Source organism: Suricata suricatta, chromosome 7 (genome assembly GCF_006229205.1).
Source record: "Suricata suricatta isolate VVHF042 chromosome 7, meerkat_22Aug2017_6uvM2_HiC, whole genome shotgun sequence".
Classification (NCBI taxonomy): Eukaryota; Metazoa; Chordata; class Mammalia; order Carnivora; family Herpestidae; genus Suricata; species Suricata suricatta.
In genome coordinates this window covers 127,779,903-127,785,592 of record NC_043706.1, presented here as the reverse complement: position 1 = coordinate 127,785,592, position 5,690 = coordinate 127,779,903, and the positions used below count along the sequence as shown (strand labels likewise).

Sequence of the window (5,690 nt, the reverse complement as noted above, 5' to 3'; positions counted from 1 at the left end):
ATTCATCAGGTGATGGACACTTAGACTCTTTCCAGGTTTTGGCTGTTGTTGACAGTGCTGCTATGAACACTGGGGTACAGGAGTGCTGATGCATAGGGGCACATGTACCCCAGTGTTCATAGCATCACGTGTGGGTTAGAAGGGCAGTGGGCAGATTCTTCTCTTTATCATTAAACGACATCCGGAGTTTCGCTCTCAGTGGGTAGAGTTAGTTCGCATAATCCCCTCTGGGTAGAAACTGTGGTTTGTGTGTTGTGTCTTGACAGACCCAGGCCATTGGCTTCTCCCCCAGTAGCTGGAGTAGAGTAACCTCAATGGACGCTGCCCCGCTGCTTGTCAATGCCTGAAGAGGTGACCAGAGAACATACATTCCATAAAGAGAAAATTAATAATTGGCATTTACTCATAGTTTAGGTGTAGATGAAAATACGTACAATGTAGATGAAGCACTCCTATTTTCAAGGGATTACAAGTGAAAAAAGGATGTATGAAAGTGATAAACCCCCCTTTCAGGTCTTAGTTGAGTATTTTTGTTTGTCTAAGAACATATGAGTGTTAAAATCTGTGAATCTGATATTTTGAGCTTTTCTGGCCTCCAGGAGGTAAACAAATAACACTTTAAACTTACTGATGTTGCTATTTAACAGTATTTCTAAACTTTAAAAAATGGCCAATAATCCGAGTAGTGAATTCACACAAAGGCTAAATCCGTAAATCTTTAGCAAACACATCATGATTGTATGATGACATTACTGTATTAGTGCTAATGCTGGCATCACAACATGTGGCAAAATTCTGGGAACCAAAAGGTTAACTCTGGAGAATGAAAGTGCAGCTCCGTATTTACAAGAGTGATCTTGGGTTATCATTTTCAACGCTTCCCCTCTCTCTGCTTCTTTTTATTCCTAAATGATATAGCCTCAACATGATAATCTACATAAAGCACCCCTGTAATCATATTAAGATTAAGGAAAATAGGTATGAAACATGTTATTTATGCTTTGTGACGGTGAGCAAAGAGGAAATAGGCAGAAGAATTTTTGTGACAGTTTATATTCCAACAAATAATCACACGATTTAAAGTGTACTCCCAAAGCAGATTATACATTTTCCGCATTTAATTATAATCATACTTTCCTCTTATCTGATATGAATATCTCCAATTTAAATATCAGCTTAATTGATGCCTATCACTTAATAATCATACTATGATCCAGGCCAATTATAACAATTCTTTCCTGTAAAACCACAGTTGTTAGAAGAATGTCGAGTAGAAAAATGTTTAAATCCTGTCATAAAAATGTCTGTGATAAAACCAGGGGCTTTGAATTTCATGGTCCTTTAATACTGCCTTTGAAGTAATGAAAAAGCCGTTTTCCACCACTTGCTTCAAGGACTTCACTAATAACATCTTCCACAAAAGACCAATCTTTTTTAAAGAAGGATATTGTGACGTTATTTTAAAGCATTTAAAATTATATAACAAACTTTTACTGGAATTTCTCAGTCTACCTTTTTCATTCTCCCTAATGAAATGCTTGTTAAACAGGTTACTTCATCTTAACCTTACGGAAATGCCAATGACAGAGCATCTATTATTTAATTCAGTTCCAGAAATAAAGGATAACAAGTTGGGGGTGGTAGAGAGGAAGGATGTTATAAATAATCCAAAGAAGTAGGAAAAGGCATTTCTTTGGGTCTAAACCTCAGGTCCACCCTAGGTGACAGATAAACGGTGAACCGGTAGTCTGGTACTCATCCCTGGTGGACTCTTGGCCTCACACCAACCTCCCCTTTAGAAGGGCTTGGCCGTCCACTTAGAAAGGGACCTGGTGGCAGAGAAATCACCAGGGCTTAAATGGGTCAAGAGAATCAGCAGCAATCTTGCAGATGTCTGTGTGTTAAGCTCTGTGTGTCCTGAATAAAGTCAGCCACACCAAGAAGTGGGTTTCGAAACTCCTGGAATAGGGCTGTCTAATTAAAAAATGGTTCAAGATGAAGTTTCCCAGGAGCACGGAAATCCAAGGAGAAAATGAGTTTCTTCTTTTAACTTCAGATGAGATCTTTGGCTAGGAAACTGCAAAGGGTAATTATGCAAAATACACATGAGGACGCCACAGACTGTCTGGGCTGGGGGAAAGGTGACTTGTAGCAGGCTTTGGGTTTGTGCGGCTTGATTTCCTGGGAGGATCAGGTACTAGAATGGGGAGTCGTTCTAGGTAGTAACCGGTGGGGAATCAGGAGGCAGTTCCACCAGTCAGTGTTATAAATGAATGAATGAATGAAGTAAAGTTCTGTCCCTAACAAAAGACTCTCCTGTAATGATGGTGGAGGGCAGAGCCTTCTTCCCCTTTATCACGTACACTTCTCTATTGGTTCCCTTCCTTTTCATGGGAAGAAGAATAGTACCTAGTTTTGAACCACTTTCAGGACCTCAGAATAGTGCCTGGGATGTTCTTAGGTTAGCTATCCTCCTTACCATTAGAACCCGAGTTTATCCATTTACAGATGCTGATGCTGAGTATCTCTTAGAATGTCCGAATAGGGCTCCTGGGTGGCTCAGGTAAGCATCTGACCCTTGATTTCAGTTCAGGTCATGATCTCACAATCTGTGGGACTGAGCCCCATGTCTGGCTCTGCGCTGACAGTGTGGAGCCTGCCTCGGATTCTCTGTCCCTTTCTCATTCTGCCCCTCCCCTACTCACACAGACACTCACACTTGCATGCTTTCTCTCTTAAAATAAATAAGCAACAACAAAAAAAAAATGTTCAAATGGATGAGCCAGCAGAGTATTTGTATTAATATAAGTGTTAAGAACAGTTTCCTAAATATTTTATGGCATTATTTCATTGGAATCATTACATTCCACAAGACTGCCTGGGTCAGACCTAGTTTTATATTATAATATAGAGTCTTATGTTCTAGACCAAACTAGATGAAACTTCATCTTGAACCATTTTTAAATTAGCTGGCACGTAGCATTTCATGATACAACAAATGATGTAAAATGAGTCATTTGAAAATGACTCAAATCTCTTTAAGGTAGGAGTGTCTTTTAAATGTCATTCTCTTCTGCTGAAATGGGAGTTGATTCCCTCTTATTGTCTTCATTTTGCTACATTTATAAAAGCTGATCTGCCTATATACTATTTCCAACTTTTCCTGTTGGGAATGAGGGAGTGGTTACATCTGAGTTAGCAGGTGGGCTCATATAAAAGACAAGATGGCCAACTTATCTCATGGAACACAACATCATAAAATTTTAGGGTTGAAATGAGCCTCAGAGATCATCTAACCCAAGTACCTCATTTAAACAGTGAGAACAAAAAGCCACCGAGGCCATATGCTTAGTGAATGAGAAATGTGGTCATTAGTAGCGTACAGTAATAGATGCTATTTATATAGCTATAGAACATATAAAGCTTACATATAGCTTAACAGGTGGATACAATTTAAATAACTATGATGTACAAAAGGCATTGAGCTGGTAATCTTGGCTGTTGTCTTCCTGTCAAATTACACTCAGAACCATCATGTTTTCCAAGTGGTAGCTACTCTATTCACAAAAATATGAATGATCTAATCTTAGTACCAATCACTGCATTTAATTTAAAAGGGGGGAGGAATTCTTAAAATATTTTTTAAGTCAGAGAATGTGTTTGAAGTTATATTCAAGACATAATTATTTTCAAGGAAACACATTCCCCCATTAACATCAAGGATGATGCTCTTTATTTCCTTTTTTATTTTTTAATTAATTAATTATTTATTTTTTATAGTTTATTGTCAAGTTGGTTTCCATATAACACCCAGTGCTCTTCCCTACAAGTGCCCTCTTTCATGACCATCACCCTCTTTCAACGTGTGCCTGTTGAATGCAATGGGGATTAATTTCAGTACTGAAAAAATGCAGTGAGTCTCAATACAGCCATTATCCTTATATAATCTAGTAGTGAAATGAATGTTTATAATGCCTCAAATGGTTCCAACCTGAAGTTTGATATAACACCTTTCTGTTTGTAGTCTTCAATAAGATTATCTACTGAATTAACAACCATTCAAAGAACAAACCATTGATTAAACCCACATTGATTTAAGGCTCAATCGAGTAATATAGAGCTCCAAACTAAAGAGTTAAATATATGAACTGCTTATACTGACATCTACTATTTGATTCCCTCATGACCATTAAATCGGTTTTTAGCAAATAAACTTTTTAAAGGCAAAATTCACCTCACTTGAGTTTTGACCCAATAGTTTACCAACAATCACGAAATCCATAGTCTTATGGGAAAAACTGAGACACTCTAGGTCACTATGCTCAAGGTTAAGAGTGATGCATATTCCATTTTTCACATTTTACTGGAATTTTACATGTTTGGTTCATGATTTTTTTTCAATTCATGATTTTTAATCTCCAGGTTTTCATTCCTGCAAACTGTCTGAAGACGGTGTGCCACAGACTTAAGGCTTCTGTTTCTCTCTCTATTTTCTTCAAACTGAAACATTGCTCAAGTGTCCACATGTTCTAGAAGGGGGATTTTTTGGAGGGAGGCATTTCTTAGAAATAGTCTGACACCATCAGGTCTCTGAAGCAAGGGGAGGGGGAAGAGAAAAACACTGAAACACAAGGTTCATCTGATAAGTTTTATGTTAATCATTACAAGATGGATAATATAAAAATGTGACTTTTTTTTCTCTCAAAAAGTCTGAGTCAGGGTGTAGAAACTACAGCTTTCTCACAGTGGGACAGTCAGGCAGGTCTTGACTGGGGAGTATAATTTGTTTACCTTTCAGGAGGAAACTTCCAGGCACTCAGTTCATTTTGGACTTACTCCAGTTTGCCTTTAGTCTTTTCCAGATCACCTTTCATCATTAGGAAAAACAAGCTGATCACTGGGTCTACCATTGTTGGTACCAGTTGGGCAGCACTGTGCCACTGCACGTGCCTGAGTTACTGGATTCGAGTGGTACACTCCACGTCTTGCTCCTTGGCTGCCAGTCCCATTACAAGGATGTCTTCCCTGTGAGCAGACTCTTGTTGTTCCTTTAGTTTTTCTTCAGACTCCCTTAACCCAGTTGCCGCACTAGAATTGAGGTCTGTGTGCTTGCCCTCCAGAGCTTGGGCTCATCTTGTGCTGTAACTTTGAATTGCGCTTCACTCAAATCTTTCTGGGAAGAGCTTCCTCGTTGGTCATCTTGAATCCTCTCTAGACAGAGTCCCCACTGATACCGCCAGTCACACAGGCCAAGTTGGACCTTCCTGCTCACCCAGGCCACCAGACCACACTACTACCCCTCGTGCTGCACCCTGGAGTTCCCCTTTCTTTGCCCAGACATAATTGTTGGGCAAATTGTTAGTCTTATGGCTAATCACTGTTATCCTCAAATTTTTCCTGTATTGTAATTCAAAAACATATTTAACTATTTTGCTTTTGTCTGAGAATATGGAGAATACAAGTGGCAGAGGAAACCTGAGTTCACTCCATAATATTTGAGTTTCTCTACATAAAAAGGAGATATAACTGGCTAAGTTTTCATGACCGGGCTCAGAGGCGGTTGGGGAGGGAACAGGGATCCGCAGGTGTATTTTAATCAAGAGACATGATGCTTAGTTTAAAACAGTCAACTTCCTTCATATCGTTACTATACTTCTCTTCCTTCTAAACTCTTTTGGATACATAGTTTT

General features: G+C 39.0%; 1 pseudogene; it reads right to left on the bottom strand.

Annotated features, from left to right (window-relative positions):
• Positions 1–4,676: 4,676 nt before the first annotated feature.
• On the bottom strand, positions 4,677–5,199 carry LOC115295710 (annotated as a pseudogene).
• Positions 5,200–5,690: the final 491 nt, after the last annotated feature.